Below are 23,621 nucleotides of genomic sequence, written 5' to 3'. Positions count from 1 at the left end.
AGAAGAAGGTGTTGTGAACTTCAGCAGCCTTCTCTGACCTCCTCAATATCATTGGCAGCATCACCCATTTGCTCGGAAGAGATGAAAATGCAGGTGGTCAATATTATGATGCCTAGCAGAGCCAGCTCAGGTGGGAGCCTCTGGAAGCTTTTCAGACTGGGTTACACAAAAGACTTACTGGGTGACATTACAACCTAGATCTATTCTAAAGATTGGCATCTGTTGGAATCAGATTTTGCTGATGTGCCCTAAAGTCTAGAGATGTCCCGTGGGCCACTATCTGAAAATACTGCTTTATAGTACAATTGCTCTTTATTATTCTTGCTAAGAGACTCATATCTATCTCATCCCCTACAGGACTGCATTCAGAAGACCTGATGCGCTTCTGTTGTATGACAGATGAATTCCATGGCTGGGTTACTGATAATATAGTTTGACATTACTGCCAAACAAATTTAACAGCTAGCCACTACCAACACTGGCAATTCTTCCCCCCCTCTACTTGCTCTTCATGCCCTGGCACGTGAAAAGGTGTGTGTTGGAGGAACCTCTCTGGCTCAAGGAGGGAGAGAAGCAGTGGCGTATGCATGGGTGAGTGCTAGCACATAGGTCCTGCCCTTCGCCTGGGCCAGCATTTGTCAATATAGCGGCAAAATGTGTTAGAAAGCTAGCCTGTCATAAAAAATAAGTTTATTTGGACATTTGTCAGAGGACTGAAAAGCCATGACAATTTCAAATTTCTTAGCATCCAACACAAAACTGAGCTCTGCTGCCTTTAATTCACTTTGGAAGCAGAAGATGTAAATATAAATTTACACAATATTAGTGTCGGCAAACAGACTAATTACCACGCTTATCCCACATTATTTTATACTGACAGTCACAAATAGATGAGTTCCAACTATCCAGCTATTTTGTTGGTAAAAATCTGGTGGCAATCTAACCTAGGAAAGGAGATCTTTTAGCTTGCACCAAAGATTTTACAATAAAAATACTTTGACTCACTGGTAGTACTTGTACATGGTCTTTCATATGGAAGAACACACAGCTAATAAAAAAATAAAAAATAAAATTCATGTGCTTTCTCAAAATTAACCTAAATAAAAACTGTCCCAAAATACATTCCTCTCAATTCCTGCTTTAGGCAAAGTGTAATTGCCCTGAACTAAGGTAATTATTTGTTTCAGAAAATTTTCTGAAGAATATGGAAATTCAAGACTCTAATTTGTGGTGGCTGATTAGCCTGTGGCACAAGGGACAGAAAGAGCTCTTGGTAAGACAGTCTCTGGTGCCAGAGACTTATCGGTCACGGTTAGAGTGACCAGAGAGGTTTCTCCCAGGATGCTTGTTCTGTTATGTGAATCTATCCCAGTTTGGTTTCCCCGGCTGGCTGTCAGCCTCTACCCCTCGTCACTCCCCCAGAGCTTCTTCATTGGTTCCCGTTCCCTAGTCCTGCCTTTTCCCCGCCCCCGGGTAAAACCCCTGAGTTCGGCATTGTTGTCGCCTTTGCCTCTGTAACCTTCGACAGTGTAGAAGCAATAAATGCTCCTGTTGGAATACACGCAAAGACCCATCCCATCTCTGTCACCGACTTTATACTGAAGCTAGCCATGCATTTGTGCATGCACACATGTGAGCCACCGAGCCAGACAGAGACTGTAATACTAATTATAACTCTTAGGAAAGGCTGCAAGGTGTAAGAAATTAGATATTTCAATTAAGTCCACAAAGAAGAATGTGTCTTCCACAGTCTCTGAACACATCTGCAGTATTGGACCAAAGTACAGGGTGAACACCTGGCCCTCACAATTGCATCATATGTTCTAGAATAAATCTCAGTCAAATAATAGGAAAAATCATGGTCTCTCTCAGATGGACACTTCATATTCTTACTCCTGTTCTATTTCATTCAGAGTTCTCCCCTTTAAAGACCTAAAAAATGAGTTTAATTAGCTGTGTTTAATAAGCAGAAAACATTTTATAATATATGCATTCTCTGTGAAGATGCAGTTCTGCTTGAAAAGTCTTCTGGCCTTCAGAATTAGGACTGGTAAGCAATACTGAGAAAAAGGAATTACACATCCCTTATGTCCTGGGTTGAGGTGTATTCTATTACCATCCTCATGAGCTGTTGAAATCAGGTGGGGCAGTGTTTCCTTGCCTCCTCCCCCCAGACTATCTTTCTGTTAATGGCCCATCATTGTCCCGCTGCATGACTCAGAGATAACTCCCTCCGGACTATCTTCTGTTAACGAGCCTAATCAACACTTGGCCTCATGACTCATTACTCCATTGTGAGATGCTCCACCCAGAGGGAGGAACCAAGCATCCCATCGTGGATATAACTGGGACTCTGAGCACGAAAGACACTGGCTCCACTGGATTTCCAGAGGATAGGAGCTACACAGCCACCGCTGGACTTTCTGAGGAAGAGCAGACCCCTTCTACTACAGGATCACCACTTCAGAGGACTGCAGCCACCATTCCACCAGACTGCTACCACTACCCTGCCTAACAGGGACTCAGGTTGTATCTTGACTCTGTCAGTGTTTTCTTTTACTTTCTGTTCCTTTTCTTTAATTTCCATTAAATTGTTATTCTGACTTGGTGCCTCTCACTGGTTTGTTTTCAAACTAGTACATAATTTGGCGCCCAATGTGGGGCCTGCCCTGAGAGAAAGTCAGAATTACAATCTTGTATTAACAGAAACCTATTCACCATGGTGCTCAGCTTGTCTGCATGGGTTCTGTATCTTGCTCTCTATATTTTTCCTCACATGGGGAACTACCTACCTGTTGTGTTACTCCTGTTAAGACCAGGGACTGGTATGAGAATTGCTTTATTGGTTTATTATGTCTATAGCATAATAACCTGCGAGGCGATGAATACCATTCGGAATATATACTCAATTTTGTTTGGCTGTCCTAGTCTGGGCTCCTATGTCTGGGATCTCTTCAACAATCGCACCCAGCCCCTGGTGGGAGGAGTAGAGAGTGGTTTCTTCCAGCCTTTCAGGCCAGGCACAGCAGTTTTTGAAAATATTGAGTTCCCTCTGGATGTTAAGGATGGTATAATCTTCTTGTCAGCTCTATTCTCTTTTTTCTCTATGGCCTGCATTGTGTACACCATGCTTAGAAACAGAACGCTACTTAGTGTGGTGCAACGTCTGCTTGAGGAGGAGGTAAAAAGGAGCAAAGCAGCAAATACCATGTCTACACAGACTGCCACACAGAAAGGAACCAAAAGCAAAGCAACCGCATCCATCTCTACACAGACTGTCACAAAGGAGAAAGGAAGAAAACGCAAAGCAACCGCATCCATCTCTACGCAGACTCTCACAGAGGAGAAAGAAACCAAACGCAAAGCAACCGCATCCATCTCTACGCAGACTGTCACAGAGGAGAAAGAAACCAAATGCAAAGCAACAGCGTCCATCTCTACGCAGACTGACACAGAGGAGAAAGAAACCAAACGCAAAGCAACCGCATCCATCTCTACGCAGACTGACACAGAGGAGAAAGGAGCCAAATGCAAAGCAACAGTGTCCATCTCTACACAGACTATCACAGAGGAGAAGGGAACCAAAAACAAAACAACAGCGTCCATGACTACGCAGACTGACTCAGAGGAGAAAGGAACCAAAAGCACTGTCAGCGTCCCCATGCAAACCACCACTGAACCAGAACAGCCCAAACCAATTGCAGTTGCCCCCGTGCAGAAGAAGAAATCTAAAAGCAAGTCAGTCCGCATAGTGACTGATGAGGATCCAGCAGAAGAGGCAGAGCCAGAGATCATCACTCGGTCGCTATCCCTGGGTGAGCTGCGTGACCTGCGGAGGGAATTCACGCGCCAGACGAACGAGTCCATCCTGACCTGGCTGCTCCGCATTTGGGACGCTGCAGCCAATGACACCATTCTGGACGGAAGTGAGGCCAGGCAGCTGGGATCTCTGTCCCGGGATGTGGTCATTGACCAGGGGATCGGGAGAACCCAAGAAACTCTCAGCCTCTGGCGGCGACTGCTTACAAGTGTCAGGGACACGTACCTTTGTAAAGAAGACCTCCAGGTGCACCAAGGGAAATGGAGCACAATGGAACAAGGTATCCGGTGCCTGAGGGAATTAGCTGTGCTGGAGATCATTTTCTCAGAAGACGAGAGATTTCCTAAGAGCCCAGATGGTGTCCAGTGCACGTCACAGATGTGGTTGAGGTTCTCACGCCTTGGACCAGAGATATACTCCCATTACCTGGCAACGCTGCAATGGAGGGAAGGTGAGGACAGGGTGGGCGTCTTGGTGAACAAACTGAGGATTTACAAGGACACCGTCACAGCCCCGTTTCGCACCCATGTCTCATCCGTGGAAACAAGTCTTTTGGCTGAGCAAGTCCGGAGTTTGATTGAAGAAGGCCATCAGAAATTGAAAAAGGAACTTAAGGAAGAGATTTACCAGATCTCGCCAGAACCAACAAGAGTCTCTGCCATTAGGAGCCGGCGTCCCCCAACCAGGGAGAGAGGATACACCCCACGAGGTAATCTCTGGTTTTTCCTTCAGGAACATGGAGAAGACATGAGTAAGTGGCATGGAAAACCCACCTCCTCCTTAGCAGCCAGGGTACGTGAACTAAAAAGAGGGACAACTACCACAAGAAGCGCATCTAGAGTCAACATTGCTCCGGTCTCTCGCACACAGAACTCCAGACGATACCAGAATGATAGTATGACTGATCCTCTTGAAGGGACCTCAGGAACATACTCACCGGAAGGGAGCAACATGCACCAGAACCAGGAATAGAGGGGCCCTGCCTCTAGCCAGGTAGAGGAAAGGGATAATCGGGTCTTTTGGACTGTGTGGGTCCGATGGCCTGGCACAGCTGACCCACAAAAATACACGGCTTTGGTTGACACAGGCGCTCAATGTACTCTGATGCCATCAAGGTATGTGGGAGCAGAACCCATTTCTATTTGTGGGGTGACAGGAGGATCCCAGCAGCTGAGTGTACTGGAAGCTGAAGTGAGTTTAACTGGGAACGAGTGGCAGAAACACCCCATTGTGACTGGCCCGGAGGCCCCGTGCATTCTCGGCATAGACTATCTCAGAAATGGATATTTCAAGGACCCAAAAGGACATTGTTGGGCTTTTGGGATAGCTGCTGTGGAGACAGAAGATATCAGACAACTGAGTACATTGCCTGGCCTCTCAGATGACCCGTCTGCCGTGGGACTGCTAAGAGTGGAAGAACAACAGGTACCAATCGCCACAGCAACAGTACACCGTCGGCAATACCGCACCGACAGAGACTCTGTGGTTCCCGTCCATGAGATGATTCATAAACTGGAGAGGCAAGGGGTGGTCAGCAAGGCCCATTCACCTTTCAACAGCCCTATATGGCCAGTGCGTAAGTCCAACGGAGAATGGAGACTGACGGTGGATTACCGTGGCCTGAATGAAGTCACACCACCATTGAGTGCTGCTGTGCCGGACATGTTGGAACTTCAGTACGAGCTGGGGTCCAAAGCAGCGAAGTGGTACTCCACTATTGACATTGCCAACGCCTTCTTCTCCATTCCTTTGGCAGCAGAATGCAGGCCCCAGTTCGCTTTCACCTGGAGGGGTGTGCAATATACCTGGAACCGACTGCCCCAGGGGTGGAAGCACAGTCCCACCATTTGCCATGGACTGATCCAGACTGCACTGGAAAAGGGTGAGGCCCCAGAACATCTGCAATACATCAATGACATCATCGTGTGGGGAAACACAGCAAAGGAAGTATTTGAGAAAGGAGAGAAAATCATCCAGATTCTCCTGGAAGCTGGCTTTGCCATCAAAAGGAGCAAAGTCAAGGGACCTGCCCAAGAGATCCAGTTCCTGGGAGTAAAGTGGCAAGATGGACGACGTCAGATTCCCACCGAGGTTGTCAACAAGATCACTGCGATGTCTCCACCGACCAGCAAGAAGGAAACACAAGCTTTCCTAGGCGCCATAGGTTTTTGGAGAATGCACATTCCTGAGTACAGCCAGATTGTGAGCCCTCTCTACCTGGTTACCCGCAAGAAGAACGATTTCCACTGGGGCCCTGAACAGCAGCAAGCCTTCGCCCAGATCAAACAGGAAATCGCTCATGCGGTAGCCCTTGGCCCAGTCAGGACAGGACCAGAGGTGAAGAACGTGCTCTACTCTGCAGCCGGGAGCCATGGTCTGTCCTGGAGCCTCTGGCAGAAGGTGCCTGGTGAGACTCGTGGTCGACCACTGGGATTCTGGAGCCGAAGCTACAGAGGATCTGAAGCCAACTACACTCCAACAGAGAAGGAAATCTTGGCCGCCTATGAAGGAGTCCAAGCTGCCTCAGAGGTAATTGGAACCGAGGCACAACTCCTCCTGGCACCCCGACTACCAGTGCTGGGGTGGATGTTCAAGGGAAAGGTTCCTTCCACGCATCACGCCACCGACACCACATGGAGCAAATGGATTGCTCTCATCACACAGCGTGCCCGTATTGGAAACCCGAATCGCCCTGGGATTCTGGAAATTATAACAAACTGGCCTGAAGGTGAGACTTTTGGATTATCTTCTGAAGAAAAGGAAGAGCAAGTGACTCGTGCTGAGGAAGCCCCACCATATAATGAGCTACCGGAGACTGAAAGACGTTATGCCCTCTTCACTGATGGTTCCTGCCGAATTGTAGGCACTAACAGGAAGTGGAAAGCTGCAGTATGGAGCCCCACACGGCAAGTTGCACAAGCTACCGAGGGACAAGGTGGATCGAGTCAGGTTGCAGAGCTTAAAGCCGTCCAGCTGGCTTTGGATATTGCTGAATGAGAGAAGTGGCCGAGGCTCTATCTCTACACCGACTCGTGGATGGTAGCTAATGCTCTGTGGGGATGGCTGGTTCGCTGGAGAAAAGCCAACTGGCAGCGCAGAGGGAAACCCATCTAGGCCGCTGAGATTTGGCAGGACATCGCCGCCCGAGTAGAGAAGCTGACCGTGAAGGTTCGACACGTGGATGCGCACGTACCCAAGAGTCGGGCTAATGAAGAACATCGCAACAACGAGCAGGTGGACCGAGCTGCCAAGGTGAAAGTATCACAGGTGGATCTGGACTGGCAGCACAAGGGAGAACTATTCCTAGCTCATTGGGCCCATGATGCCTCTGGTCATCAGGGGAGAGATGCAACATACCAATGGGCCCGTGACCGAGGGGTGGACCTTACCATGGACAGCATCTCACAGGTCATCCACAGTTGTGAGACCTGTGCTGCAATCAAACAGGCCAAGCAGGTGAAGCCTCTGTGGTATGGTGGACGATGGTCAAAGTACAGGTATGGGGAAGCCTGGCAAGTTGATTACATCACCCTTCCCCAAACCCGCCAAGGCAAGCGCTACGTGTTGACCATGGTTGAAGCAACTACTGGATGGCTGGAGACCTACCCTGTGCCTCATGCTACAGCCCGGAACACCATCTTGGGCCTGGAAAAGCAAGTCCTGTGGAGACATGGCACCCCTGACAGGATCGAGTCAGACAACGGGACTCATATTAAGAACAGCCTCATCAAAACCTGGGCCAGAGAACATGGTATCGAATGGATATATCACATTCCTTATCATGCACCAGCTGCTGGAAAAGTTGAACGCTGCAATGGACTACTTAAAACCACCCTAAAGGCACTTGGTGGGGGGACCTTCAAAAATTGGGAAGTGAACTTAGCAAAGGCTACCTGGATGGTCAATACCCGAGGGTCCATCAATCGAACTGGTCCTGCCGAGTCTGAACCCTTGCACACAGTGGATGGAGATGGAGTCCCTGTGGTACACCTGAGAGGTATTTTAGGAAAGACTGTTTGGATTAATCCTACCTCAGGCAAAGGCAAACCCATCCGTGGGATTGTCTTTGCTCAAGGACCTGGTTGCACTTGGTGGGTAATGCAAAAAGATGGGGAAACCCGTTGTGTACCACAGGGAGACCTAATCTTAGGTGAGAACGGTGTGTAGGGTTTCACTGTATATATATATATATATATATATATATATATATATATATGTATGTATGTGTGTTTAGAGTTTAAGAAGATATTGATTTGGGATGATGTAGATGGTAATAGAATAAGGGGTGGATAATGTCCTGGGTTGAGGTGTATTCTATTACCATCCTCATGAGCTGTTGAAATCAGGTGGGGCAGTGTTTCCTTGCCTCCTCCCCCCAGACTATCTTTCTGTTAATGGCCCATCATTGTCCTGCTGCATGACTCAGAGATAACTCCCTCCGGACTATCTTCTGTTAACGAGCCTAATCAACACTTGACCTCATGACTCATTACTCCATTGTGAGATGCTCCACCCAGAGGGAGGAACCAAGCATCCCATCGTGGATATAACTGGGACTCTGAGCACGAAAGACACTGGCTCCACTGGATTTCCAGAGGATAGGAGCTACACAGCCACCGCTGGACTTTCTGAGGAAGAGCAGACCCCTTCTACTACAGGATCACCACTTCAGAGGACTGCAGCCACCATTCCACCAGACTGCTACCACTACCCTGCCTAACAGGGACTCAGGTTGTATCTTGACTCTGTCAGTGTTTTCTTGTACTTTCTGTTCCTTTTCTTTAATTTCCATTAAATTGTTATTCTGACTTGGTGCCTCTCACTGGTTTGTTTTCAAACTAGTACACCTTATTTCATTTTTTATATTTCTTTTATGTTATCACTAGGTATGTTAGATAGATGTGGTCCAAAAGTAGAGTTCCAAGTCTGACACTTCCCAAATTACTTGGGATTTCAGGAGTAACAAAGTACTCCTCAAGTGAGGCCCTAAGCTCTGGGATCTGATTCCCACTCTGGTCTATTAGTCCCTGGATTTAGAAACATTCCAGGTATGCTACTTAGTTCCTTTAGTCTTGCAGGTGTTCAAAGAGGATGAGGCCTGAGAGGTGGAAGGGCTGGAAACAGTGAAGAAAAATGTAGGTGGGATTTCATAACTGGTCCCCAGAGTGTCTTTGTTTTTTGTGGGAGAATATGTAAATAGTAGCATCAACAGCAGGAAATTCTGATGAACTGAAATATTCACTGAAACCTTGTGGGCTTTCAACAGGCTAAATGCTGACAGGTGCTTAGAGTGGTGGGTCACTGCACATCTTTTAATTGTTCCACAACAAAGGTCGCATGAGAAACCACACAGTATAATTGAGTCCCAAATAAACACACTTGCTAAATAATACACAAATATGCCAGATACATCTAGGGGCATGTTGCTGCTCTGACTGGTTTCTGGCAGCTTTTCTAAACTATTAGCAGTATAAGCACTAAACTGTGTTACTAAAGGGTTCACAAGTGATTTAAAGAGTTTATCCTTATACACTACAAAATCAAATTGGTGCTACAGAAATCAAATCAACAAATAAAAATGAATGCAGACTGTAAAAAGAAAGCATTCCACTATGTTGTCCTTCATTTTTTTTACAAGAAAAAGTTCCATGCAATGTTTGAGGAAATTTTAGTCAATTAGAATAATATTCTCAAATATAACAAATCATAAGTGAGAAAAATTCAGACAGAAATGCTAAAGTAATACTGAAATGGTCTGGAAGCTCAAGTGGTCTGAGTTGTATTTAGTTTCAGCAACCTGTGAGTTAATTTAGTGCATTGTATTTATATTCTAATTGTTAACCAGACAAGTAATAAATGATTACATACAGTTTTTCCCTCCAAACCAAAATCAAAACAATAAAAACCTTTATCATAAGTGCAATAATACTAACTACAACAAACGTATCTACATTTTGGCTCCTTTATATAATGCAAACAAAATACGAAGGCATTAAAGAAGATACGAATGTAGATAGAACTAGGTCCCTCTTAAATAAGCTTCGATCGAATTGTGCTTATAGAATTAAATTTTCTCTTGTTTTTCCAGTTTCTGCATAGACATTAAATCTATTCCCTCTGGTGTTCACATTGGATAATTCCACATGCCTTTAAAATTGCAGTGGTAGACATTACTATTAAGTGTTCTTTTATATGGCATGACCATACAATACACATCCCCAAATATAGCATGACAGAACACTATTATGTTTATATATATGTGTTTACATGTACATATGTGTACATTATATATGAACATATATGCATTTAGTTATATATTTGCATGTCTCATTACAGACAACAGTGCAGCTCAGTTTTGACTGTGGCATGCTACATCTTGGTATCTGAAGTTTTGGGATTATGCAATTCAATACCCTATTATGGTGTAAAAGTGAAAAATGACAGAAGAGACATCTGTGAAAGTAAGTTTGACATTTCCTACTTTGTACATTACTAAAATTAGAGCTTTAATAACACATCGGCACATACCATTTTATAGCATTCTCACTACAGACTTCCCCAGCTAGAAAAGATGTGGGGCCATGGGAGAACTCCTGGCTAAGCTACAATCACAGAAGTTTCTGTACTGAACACCACTTATATAAGAACTGCAACCAAGATCAAAGTGCAACCTGCCTACAAGAAAATATTTCAAAGATGGTGAATGAAGTGATGCACCCAAATGTAGAAGGTAAATGTCAGAACCTCATGTGCTTTCCATGCTTACTGAGCACAGTATTGAACTGGCCAATGTTTCAAAAAACCAAAGGACAGATAATAAAAAACTAGTTTTAAGTGAACACCAAACTTACACCATTTCATGAAATCAGTAACTTGTTACATTTGCATTTACTATGTTGCATTCAATAAACTTTTTGTTTTCAATAGATTTTTTCAATAGAGTTTTGCACAGCCTATAGCTGATTGAAAGTCACAGTCTTTTAAAAGTTGCTTCCAGTAAACAGACTGGAATCAGGACTGAAGATTTCTGAAAAAAAAATCAGAATTGATTGTGTGTAGCTTATTATTACAGCTGGTGATGGGGTTCGAGGCTCTGACCCAGGAAGAGGTGACCGGTCCGGGGAGATGGTCCCAAAAGGAATCGCCTTCCTGAGGCCCGGTGTCTTCCTCTCAGCTGCTGGCAGGAGGGCCCTTGCAGAGGCTGTCAGCTCTTTAGTGATTATCAGCTCGTGATTTCAGCTCAGCTCTGCAGGGCACCTCCAGGCCAGACCAGAGAAAGAGATGAGAGGCTCGTGTGGCTGGTTCTGCACAGAGGCAGCTTTATTGTTGGTTCCCTCCAGCGAAGGGGAAAGCCAGGGATGAGAACCCTCTCTGAGCCACAGGGGCAGAGGGCTTGCTTTTATAGGGATAGAGGGGATCAGTAAAGGACCAATGGGTTACAGAGGATCTGGGATGAGTGAGGACCAATGGGTTACAAAGGATCTGCATAGGGTCTCCTAAAGGATTGTGGGTCTGTCTTTTCTCGCCGTGACCAAAGAAGTGGTTGCCTTTCCAGGGAGTCCTGCTGGGCGATTGCAAAATCTCTTATCTCAGCAGAGATCCCTCCAGGGCAGGGGCTGGGCACACCCCACAGCTTATCAGCACCTCTTAGGAAGGATTGCTGATTTGTCCCCAAAGGGCAAGTACCAAGTAGGGCCCCAAGTTCTGCCACATGGCAGCAAAGTGGTGATATTTAACCTACACAAATTTTTCTACCTATGATTTATGGGAATATTAATATAGGTATTTCCTATGAAGGAAATGCCACCATTGTGGCATCCCAATCCTCAGTTCCAAGCTGTTTTATACTTCTCTGGCACCACCAGAATGTTAAAGAAAGAAAATACCACCTGAGAATATCTCCTCACTGGTCAGCCACTGCCAGCATTAAGGGATCTAATCTGAATCCCTGGTACAGGGGGTTGGGACACAAGTATTCTGTACTTTTTGAGGAAAGTGCAGTGCAAAGAAGAAGTCCTCCTACACATTCTACCTGTCTTGGTTATGTGCATCTGTTTTAATTTATTGGCTCCCTGAGGCACAGGCATTTTGTAAAGCACTTGCCCAACATGAAATTCAGAAATCATCTCTAAGCAATTCACACAGCCCTCTCCTCTGCCTGCAACTTCTTTTTTTATGCAGGTTCTCCTGTGGTATAAATTAGAGCTGCAGCTTTCAAAAAAGCCCAACAATTCAATGCCTGCCTCTCCTAGACTGATGGAAGCAATGATTTTGTGAGTATACAATTTGCATTATGCTCCTCAATGTCATTTTTGTGAGTTCTCCTTCCAATCAAGTCAACAGGAAATTCAATACCAACATGAGCAAGGCAGAACTGGACTAGGAGTCATGAATATCCTTCATCTGACCAATGAGTCTGAGGGCTGATCTTTCCAGTGCTTGGAGCAGTTTGTGGGAACCACCAGAATTCACATATCTTTCTGTTCTCTGTTCCAAAACAGAGAGAGCAAAATTTCCTGTAGAAAGGTTTGAGCAATTAAATAAACACAACAAGCACGGAAAAGTTAAACTTCAGGACTGAGCATAAATATACTTGATTGGTTCAAAATGTTTTAAGAATGAAAACTTGGGGCCATGCTTCTCCCTGTCTTGAAAAGGACTGTGACTAATGTGAAAAATGCTTTTAAATCAGAGCAGGAAAAAGTGTGCCTTCTGGTTTTTGGAATATTTCCTTGGCATTTTTGATGAAGTGAAAGCACTCCTTGGAGAAAATACATTGTCTCCTATAATGCATGCCTGATGGGAGCAGGGAAGAAAAGGCTTCCTTTTCAGAAGCAAATTGGAGGAAAAAGCATCAAATTTATGGGCAGAAATGAAGCAAAACTTTGAATGTAAAAATAGTCCTAGTTATCCAGGTGTTACTTTGTTAATCACAGCTCACTGGCAAATCTCAGAATCAAGGGCATTGTGTCATATTAGGCTGAGGGAGTCTTGAAATGTGAGAGCAGGTAATTCAGTATCCAGATGATATAAAAGGCTAGGCTGAATCATAGTTTTCAAACACATTATGAAACACTTCCATTCAAAAAGGATGCCATAGCCCTTGGCTTTCTCCAGCCAACATTATATAATGTGTACAATAACAGAATAAACAACTTGGAGAGGTATGACACAGAGCATGAACACCTACCTCATCATCCAAGCTAGATGAAAGATATCATTGTTGGGAAATGAAATGAAACAGACTCACAAAAAAGTCCTGTTTCTTAATCTGGAGCATCATTACACAATGTCACATACTATTGACTAAGACTGTTTCAAAAGCAATAGTGTTAACATTCTGTTTTCTAATTGGAAATAAAAACTATGTATAGGACACAAAAATTTTCTTTAGGTGCCATCATCAGCAGGCATTGTTGTCACTAGGACCACTGGTTTCAATTTAATAGAATATTCACTAAATATGTAATATATTAAATCCCCTGTGGCCACCTAGTCCACATGCTGTTTGATTCTGGCTATGAGATTTCTTTGAATCAGCTTTTTTGTAGAATCATTCTTTCCCTGTAAAAGGGTCCTTTTGAGATATGGAAATCTGTCCTATCCTTTACTAAATAAGTGTACATACATATTAGGCCATAAACAAGGCTCTTGACCGGTTGTAGATAATAAATATTTACTAAATATTTCAACCCTTCCTGGACCAATTCTTTCATTAGAAGAAAATATAATCAAACATCCCAGTTATCCTTAACTCTGCTGGCTATAAGCTCATCTGCTTCCTTGTCTTACCACCTTTCTGTAATTCTTATCTTCTGCTTTAGAACAAGAATTAATGCTTAGTTTTCCCTTTCTTGATATATATTATTTCTGAAAGAGTGGCTTTAATCTTCTCTCTAAATAGAGTAAATTAGACTGTATCATCTAATTTTTGACTTTGGGACGTCTAGTAAAACTTCTTTAAAAATTTCTAAAATCATTCATACTTTCTCTGTTCCTTTTAATAAGTTATTTAGCTTTTAATTAGTTACAGCATTTTTTAATGAGAGAAGAAGATATGAATTGCAATTTAGGAAAGATACATATTAACCAACACAATGTTTTTAAACAGAAGGAATTCTGTAAGCAAAAGAAATTGCTTAAAAATAGGGCTCATTGCAGGTAAAGAAATGGTACGTGGCAACATTTAGTGATGAAAAATAAAGTTAAAATTTTCCTAGTTGAATGGATTAACCTTGATAATCTGTGGTTTTTCATTTTCTTTATTAATAAGTCTGGCATAAAAAGTAAAGTCTTGATGACAAAATTGGGTATCTGGAGTGTTGTGTTCAGTTCTACTTTCCCCTGTGAGACAAAGAGATCAAAGTAAGCCCAGCAAATATATACAAAGATCATTAAGGGCTTGGAGTATTTATCATGTGAAGCAAGGATGCACGAGCCAGCACTGATCAGTCAGGAGAAGAGAATGCTCAGAGGGATCTTATCAGCCTGTATGGATAGCTGGCGGGTGGAATAGAAGGGGTGCAGAGAAGATGTAGCCAGACTCTTCCCTTTGGTGCCCGAAGGCAGGACCAGCAGCAATGAACATGAATCAGGAAATTCCCTTCCAATGTAAGAAAAAACTTTCTTACTGAGAGGGCAGCCAAACACTGGAACAGATTACCCAGGGATGTTGTGGAGTCTCCACCCTTGGAGATGCTCAAAACCCTGCTGGTTATGGTCTTGAGCATCTTGCTTTAGGTGACCCTTGCTCAAGGTGGACTAGATGATCCTGAGGTCCCTTACAACCTCAACCATTCTGTGACTCTGTGAACCTAGAGGATGATGCTGGCATAAAAACCAACCAACCAACCAACCAACTTATAAACTAGCCATAAATAAATCAGATCAGAAATTTAAATGGTAAAAACCTTCAAAATAAAGAAATTCTGCAGAAACCCTCCAACAAGAAAAATTAATTTAGAGGTTGAATTTGATGAGTTTATCAAAAGTATTAGAAGACACAGTTTCACACAATAGCTTGTGATAAGACTAATCCACGCAGAAGATAATTTCTAGTCTTAATTTTCAAACCCAGGATTTTTAGAGCATGAAATATGTACAGATATTTCATACATCCTGATCTAGCCACAGTCAGTTTCAATTAAGTGGTTGCCTCCCCTAAAGGCCTACCAGCATTAGTGCATATGTAATTGTTTCCTCACCCAGTTCTCTAAAATTATGCAGTTTATCTTAAAAACACTGTAAACAGGTTATCTCAAGCATGTTTCTAAACCAGGTAATTTCAACAGAACTGTTAGAGAGCAATTACAAACATAAATCCAGATGAGTGGTGGTCCCTCACATAAAAGCTTTGGCCAGTAACAATGGGGACCAGCTTATCAACTTATGTCAGCTATGGGCAGAACAGTTCACCTTACTGTGGCCAAAACTACTGGTATGGATCATTTTTTTTCTAGACAAAGAAAAAGGAAGGCAACTGAGATTAAATAGAGATGCAGTTGGAATACCAAGCTTTATTACGGCCCCAAGTACACCTCTTCTCCAGGAACTGTGGCCTCACCTCAAGTACTGTTTGAAATTTTGCACACCTCAATATATGAGGGACATCAAACCATTAGAGCATGTCCAGAGGAGAGTGGACATGACGGTGAAAGATCCTGAGGGTAAGACTTAGGACCAGCAGCTGATTTCACTTGTCTTCTTTGGCTTGGAGAAGACAAGGGTGAGGGGTGACCTCCTGGCAGCCTACAACTTCCTCCGGGAGAGCAGTGGATGGGATGGTCCTTATCTGCTCTCTCTGGTCCCCAGAGATAGGACACAAGGAAATGGAACCAAACTGCATTAAGGAAAAGTTCAGATTGGACATTTTGAAATGGTTCTTCACTGAGAGGGTGGCCAGTCACTTGAACAGACTCCCCAGGGAAGTGATCATGGCAAAATGCCTGCCAGAGTTCAAGGAGCACATGGATGATGCTTTTAGTCATCATTAGGTTTAGTTTTAAGCAGTCCTGCGAAGAGCAGGGAGTTGGGCTCAAAGATCCTCCTAGCTTCCTTCCAACTGGAGATATTCTGTGTTTTTCTATGATTTAGCTGCCTAAGGCTCAAGCTCACCACTGGCTTCATGCAGCTCTGTGACCTTGAGTCAGAGGTGTGCCCAGAAAGAGTGGTGTGACAAAAAGTTGTAGGAAGTGGGGTCCTGTCCACTTTTTCTGTAGAGCTGCTTCTAAGCTCAGGCTCTTGCTCTCAGTCTCTTTGGTCTGCCACCTTCTGGGCTCTTGGCTCTGATCCTGACCTGGTCACTTGACATTCTGGCTTGATCTTGGACTGTCTCATCACTACAGGCTTGTCTGGTGGTCTGATCTGTGAGCTGAGCCTTGATGCCACCACTAGACCTGCTCTGCTCTTTGTGCTCAGATACTGTGGGACTGCATCCTTGCCCGTGTCCTGCCTGCTTTCACCCCTGGCTCACCTGTCCTTAAGGTGGCCTGCCCTTGCTGCTTCCTGCTCGGTACGGCAGGGATCCTTTGGAGGATTTGGAGTAAATTCCCATGCTAATCCTGTGGGTAGAGCTCTTAAAAATCATGAGTACATCAAGGAATACCTCTACCTTTAAAAGTATAGCTGACCTCTTATATAGAATTTCTGCTACCAAGAAGTCAGATGAGTGTTTGAATCTACTGCTCTTCTATGCCTTAGAATGGAGAAAAAATTGAGGGAAAAGCACCTGATTTTGTTGCAGGGTGAAACATCCTGACAGCAGCTTTTGGCCATCTGAGCTTTGCAAGCTACTCTATCGAGCTGATTCTAAACAAATCAGATGAATGCTGCTGTATTTGGTGACAATCTAGGTAACACAAGTTTAGATTAGCGATGGTATTCTAAAAGAATACTCCATATATTTGAAACTTAGGAGTGGACCTGGCATTGGCAAGGACAGACAAGCTGATATCTACCCAAACAAATGATAAGTGTGTCATGAACAATTCAATTTCAAGAACATACATTTTTACATTTGAAAAACTGACCCCCAGTGTTATGATAAAGGTAGATTTATGTTAGTGAGATTTCTCAGCTGTGAAGGCTCTTATAAGAACATTACTTCCTATAATCTGAGGAAGAAATAAATGAGTACAAATTCCACAGTAGGGGAATTACTTTTCTTTTCTGATTATCTTTTGAGCATGCAGTACCATTTAAATATGTGATCATGAGGCTGAGGTGCTTCAGACAACAAAATCAGCATCAAGACTTGCTGACATTTAAATACACTAATTGTGGTGATGTTTCTTTATGTTTAATCATTCTTCTTTGCTAAGAATGAGCTGAAAAGCTTTTAACTTTAGGTGTTTTAATTCTAGCATGATAACTATTATTAGAATATTAGAATTTTCTGTTTGTTTTGCTAAAGACTCCTTTACTGACTAGCAGAAGGCAGGAGGGATGTACACGTAATGCTACAGATTGCTAAAGCATTCCATTCCACAGAGCTAAGAATTCATATAAGGTACAGACTCCCACTTCCACTGACAACAGTTTCTTGCCATGTAAGATAGAGCAGGAAGCAGCCAACAATGCTGGCTGTCTTTCAGATCTCAGTGACTCATGCATATACTACTTTTCTAAGTTAATTCTGAAATGGGCTCTCACTATCAATACTGAAGATTTATACAGTGTCTTTCAGCAGCAGAGAGATCACAGTACTTTATAAAAAGTGTAAACTGTATAAACACACATAAACAAAAAAAAGGTACTGCCATGTTCAGATGGAAAATGACAGCTGTAGAACACACAGTAGCATATAAGGTCTAGCTGCGTAAAAATGAGTAAGGAATTAGCATTAGGGTGCCTTGCTATTACAGCAGTCCTGACTCATTAAATCATATCCTATTATAAGAGCCTCCAACTTCACTTTTACCCTGGATTACCTGTGCCCTGTAAGAAGGGAATCAAAATCACCAGAGTTGTGAAAAGGAATTTTGTTGAGGAAAATGTATTATTTGAACCTGAATTTAGCAAAGACAGTAGAACACCTGTGAGATGTACTCTGACTATCTAATGAACACTTCAGAGTACTGAAACAACAAACAGTACAATTATTATTACTGAGGTATCAGGAACTCATTCTTATGTAATATGCAGATCATGATGATTCAAGAAAAGAGGTTGCTGCAGACACTACCCTGGGACATTTTTCAGCTCCAGTTAGGGACAGTGTGACCTGCATAAAGCAGCTGTAACACTTAATGAAACAGTATTGTTACTTCTTACTGCTCTTGAAAAGAAACTATGAAAACAATAACCACGCTCAGCTTGCCCATGATGAAATGTGATGGTTAGACAGAAGCATGGTTCCTGTTCTCTAGTTCTCAGAACGTACAAGGAACTTACGTACACTCTAAGTGTCCTACCTTACACTGTATGCCGGTTATGTTAAAAAGGGATGTCATTGAAGACTTAAATATCAATTACTCTTGTCAATTTTGTCTTATCTGCTGAAGAAACCACAAAAATAAACTCAGTTGTATACATTTTTGAGATGTCTAGCTGCACACCAGAAATACCAACCTCTATAAACAGGAATAGAGTAAGACCATAAATAGAAGAAGTTTTAGAAATGAAACTCCACTCCCTGAACTTGAAAAGGCTGTGTTTAAAACCCTTACTTGCACATAGCTTTATAGTAGACATAAATTGCTTGTTAAACTCAAGCTTCTACAAAATAAAGGAAAACCTGAATCCTAAAAGTTCAACTAATTCAAGACCCTCAAAGTATTTTAAGAAGGTGAATAAATATTAGCACCTACTATACATGGAGCTGATTCACTGGAAGATAAGCTGTTCGGTTTCCCTGCACTTCAATTTGGCATTTCACTGAGGTGTTTAATCCTCAGCCCATGGTCTGTGAGCCTAAGCAGGCAGCTTCAGGGAATGACTTGCATTGTGGAGGGCCTGTTCAGAGGTACCAATCTTTTTCTCCAGTGCTTTTCAACTTTGTTGAAATGTAGGTGAGACTTTTGTGGCAATGGCTAAAATTTTGCAAATCAGCCGAGGCATAATGTCACAGCTGGTATATTATCCTGTGATTCTCGTTTCTTATCTGACCTGCTACATTAAACTACCTCTGGGAAAAGCTCTGAGAATTTATAAAGCTGTATTGATAATGATTTTTTTTCTCACCTTCCCTTTAAAATAATCCACAATTCTAGAAGTCAGTTATTACCTGCATCAGTCGTGACCATAACAGAATGGACTAATGATTCAGGAGAGGAAAAGGTGTCAAATAGCTGCTTTATCTATCTTGGATAATTCCTTTTCCTTTTTGAACTGTAATAAGACCTATAGTGGGGACAAACGAAGGCTAGAGTAAGGCCTGATACACTTTAGTTTTTCAGTTACATTTTTTATTACAAAAGTAGTAAAAACAATGCCATTACATAAATTAATCCATTTAGAGTACAGAAGCATTTGATCATTCTTTAATCAAATATTAAAGAAATGTAATTGTATGTCCTGTTACCTTAAGATACAAAAGCATGCAGCATGTTAACCTATGGATAATGCACTGCCCCAACATGTCCTGTCCTTGAATATATATAGGAGTAGAACAATTTATAAGGGTTGTTTGAAGTGAATTAAGTACAGCAGCAATATTAATCATGATTTTCACTACTTTTGTCTCAGATACTCAGACCTAACTGTCAGGAATGATAGCCAAACTACAAATATTTGGGGTTGATCATGCAATTTACAGAATAAAGATAGACTGCAAATCCACTTAAACATGAAACACCAAAGTTCTCAAAGATTTGTAGCAGAAAAAGAATCCTTAATCCCCAGTGCTGCAAAGGAGTTTTGTTGGCTTAAGTACAATTGTAAAAATCAGAATGTTTATTGGCTGGCACATACTGTGAATGTATCATACATGGTCAAAAACCTGCTAATAAAACTTTCACAGCTTAGATATTTAACAGGCTGGAGAAAAAAATAAACAGTCTATTTACTTCATAAAACTCTAAAAAAACCCACCATTGTGTAATGGCACAGGAATTCCACCTAGGTCTTCTAGAAACAGAGATATTCAGCAAGTGGAGTACACCATGCCCAGAACATTAATAAATATACATAAGGTTTACTGAAGAATTCATGCTATATGTAGAAAAAAATTAGCTTCAAGGAACTAGTTTATCCTCAGACTGTACAAATGATAGAAGGGTAGCTTGAGATTACACTGAGTGAAATATTTAGCAGCTTCCTTATATATTTAGCAGAAAGATTCTGGACTACTGATACATGTCAACACATCTGAGTGAAATGAATACATTTACTCAAAGCTTGTCTTCACCACACACAACCAAACACTTCATAGACCCTTCAGTCACTGTTGGTGTGAGAAAGGCTTTGCTTTCACGGAAGTAACTCTCCCATTTTCCATGTCTGTATTACATTCCCAGCATTGTATCTTATTTTATTATTTCTGGATTTTTTGAGTGCTGTTTCCATTTCCCTGCCTACTCACTCTTTGTGATCTTTCATCAGTGGATCCTTCCCTGACAGATACAAAATTAATGACTGTCTTAAAATACACACAGGCACATACATGACTATAAATGAAAGAACAGGGTCATTTAAAGGAATTCTAGATTAGATGTAAAAGAAAGTGCAGACTTGCAAAGTAGCAATTCAGTGACAAAACTACAGTTAACATAAACACATGCTTAATGTGGTCTTTTAAAGCACTCTGATGGTATACTAAGGGTTGTGCTGTTTTGTGCAAGTTGTAGTTAATGCTGAAATTTCTCTTCTCTCTTTGACTACCTAAAGTAAAGCAGCTGATGAATTCAGAAAACCAAAACAAGTATCCTGTTGGGGAAGATGAAACAGGAAAGCCTTATAAATATGATTGCCTAACAAAAGATTTTGGGAATATGAAAACTGTGAGCGACATCGAAATGAAGGCCATCTTTGAGATATAGAGTCTTAGTTACTGAACAACTGAAAAACAATGGTATGGCCGACTGAAGGTAATCCCCTCTTGATTGAACAATACCCTCTGCTTGCAGACAGGTCAGAGCAGACCCTACTAGCTCAGCAGAAGGGGTCCAAGGAGTAGTTTTTAGAAGTTAAAATGTAACACTCTATGGTAATGTAAGAACTCTTATAGGCTGTATGTAAATGCTATAGGATTTGTACCTTGTATTAGATTGGCTAGTGAGAATTAGAATATTCACTACAGAAGATGATTTATTGTATTGTAACAAGGACCTCGCGGCTCCTCTTAATTCAGCTCTCCTCTTAACTCCTCTCCTCTTAGTAATGCTCTTCTCCTCTTAGTAACGCTCTTAGTAACTCTCTTAGCTCTTAGCTCTCTCGCTCACTCTCTCTCTCTCTCTTACACCTTGGGCCTGCTTGGAGCTGCAGCTGGCAGCTCTAAGCAGTGCCTCTGTACCCACGCCCTCTGCAATAAACTGCATGCTCCAAAGACCCGCTTATAGAGATCTCTCGTCGCCGTCCATCTCCGGCCGGGCCCGACCGAACCCACACCCTCATCACGATCAATTTCGACATATCCTGATCTACCATGGCCTCATGGTTGAATTATTCTGAATTTGGTAAAGTGCAAGCCACAAATGAAGCCTCCCCATCTGGTAGCATTCCTCTCTTCAGGATTCCTATTAAAGATGCACTGCAACTTTCAGTCATGGTGGTAATCTGGGCCTGTCTTCTCTACCTAGCCATGTGTTTTCACAGATCTTAAAAGGAGCAAAATTATTGTGTACAAGACTTTTACTACTTTGCCAATATCACCAGTGAATAGCTTCATAAGCTATTAGAGGGAGAAGGACAGCCAGAAAAGTAATTACATAAGATCTGTTTTATAGGGAAAAGTGAATTAAAAATACCTGCCTTTTATTTCTTCCCTGCCACAATGAATAAGGTACTTTTCCTCTTTAAAACAATAAGGCAGAAAAGGCATTGAAAGACAGACAGATGAGACAACTTCGATTATGTGAAAGACTGGAACTGGAAATTAATTTTGCAGTGGTTATATTAAAAAGCTTGCATATAGCTGCTGACTAAGTCAGTGCTTATTTTGGAAGATGTATCTGAATTTTTCATTCAAGCATCAGAAATGTAACTGTGTCCCCTCTTGCCGAGTACGCAATTTTACCAGAAATAGGATATACTTATGTAATGGCCCACCTACTTTTAACTTAGCTACACAGCACACAAAAACTTCTTATAGTGATACCATTACATACAACATCTCAGAAACAGTATCTAAGATCCAGTAAATTGAGGTTATTATATTTTGCTAAGATTTACAAACTATAGACCAAATTGTGTACAATTTGTGTACAAATGGGGGACCCATAACTTCTCTAGAGTTTTAATGCTCACATAAATGGTTGAGTAACACCAGTACAGAGATACATGTACAGATAGCTACCAAAGATCTTAGAGTCTTTGGGGGTCTTGGACTGGAAGCTAGCCAACATTATCCCAATTTACAAAAAGGGCATGAGGGAAGACTCGGGAAGACCTGTTGGTCTAAACTCAGTACCTGGAAAAATTATGGAGAAGATCACACTGGCTGCAGTTGAAAGACTTAAAGACACTTAAAGAACAATGCAATCATCAGGCAGAGTCAACACAGTTTCACAAAATGAAAGCCCTGTTTAACTCATCTGATACCCTTCTATGGCAAGGTCACCTGCCTCGTGGGTGAAGGAGGGAGGTGGATGTAGTTTTCCTGGATTTAGGAAGGATTAAGGATTCTTAATGGATTAATCTTGGATTAAGGCTTTTGATACTGCCTCTCACAGCATCCTTCTGGACATCTGCCCAGCTGTGGGATGAGCAGGTTCACGGTGTGCTGGGTGAAGACCTGGCTGAAGGGCAGAGCTCAGAGGGTGCAGTGACTGGGGCTGCATCTGGCTGGTGACCAGCCACCAGCGGTGTTCCTCAGGGTGCAGTTCCTAACAACATGCTGTATCCTTGGCCAGCCCTGAAGTGGTCAGGCAGTTGTACCAGATAATGCTTGTAGGTACGTTTCAAAAGAAGTATCCTATCCTATCCTGTCCTGTCCTGTCCTGTCCTATCCTATCCTATCCTAATCCTATCCTATCCTCAAAAGATATTACAACAGACTGAACACGACAGACACTTTTTGAATAAAAATGCACAAATAATGCAATTTTCCACATAGCAAAAAATTGCATTCGATATACTGAAACTAAAGCAATTTAGATTATGTCAGATGTCCTGTCAATAACTCTTTAACAAAATATATTTTTATTTGCCTGTTTTCCATCATTGAAATAATATAAATATTCACATAAGAAAAGGTATATGAAAGCAGAATGCTGTGGTGGCATTTGCTGGTATAGTACAGAGAACTGATCCTGAACTGATCAATACAATTTGAATGATTGCAAGATCCTCTCATGTATTAAGCTAATACCCTAATCTACCCTTTGCCTTGCACTGGAAACAGAACGAAGCTGTTATTCACATCTGTGTGTCTGTGCAAAGGGAGAAGGGAAGGCTTGGTGCAACACATGACATTTTTTATTTTGATTGATTTTTCAGTATGAGCCTATTAAAGGCTCAGAATAAACCGAGATCAGCTAACTATTTTTGCTGCCGTCAGGCCAGTGGGGAGCAGTGCAGCGGCTCCTGTACGGCCACGTAGCCCCGGGAACAGCCACGGTGTCCCCACCCGAGCGGGTCAGTAGTCGCAAAAGGACCAGGACATACAGGTGGCATCCTGCCGAAGTAGTGGCAAGGTACCCGCGGT

The 23,621-nt window shown here is 42.4% G+C and overlaps 1 long non-coding RNA gene across 1 annotated transcript; it reads left to right on the top strand.

Annotated features, from left to right (window-relative positions):
* The first annotated feature begins 374 nt into the window (after positions 1–374).
* On the top strand, positions 375–10,434 carry LOC138103900 (uncharacterized). Its single transcript, XR_011147883.1, has 3 exons — positions 375–591; positions 10,157–10,281; positions 10,359–10,434. It is a non-coding gene; the product is annotated as an uncharacterized lncRNA (long non-coding RNA).
* The last annotated feature ends 13,187 nt before the right edge of the window (positions 10,435–23,621 follow it).

The sequence above is a fragment of the Aphelocoma coerulescens genome (genome assembly GCF_041296385.1).
Source record: "Aphelocoma coerulescens isolate FSJ_1873_10779 chromosome Z unlocalized genomic scaffold, UR_Acoe_1.0 ChrZ, whole genome shotgun sequence".
Lineage (NCBI taxonomy): Eukaryota > Metazoa > Chordata > Aves > Passeriformes > Corvidae > Aphelocoma > Aphelocoma coerulescens.
Note: the sequence above shows the minus strand (reverse complement) of the source record. Positions and strands in the feature narration are given on the sequence as shown.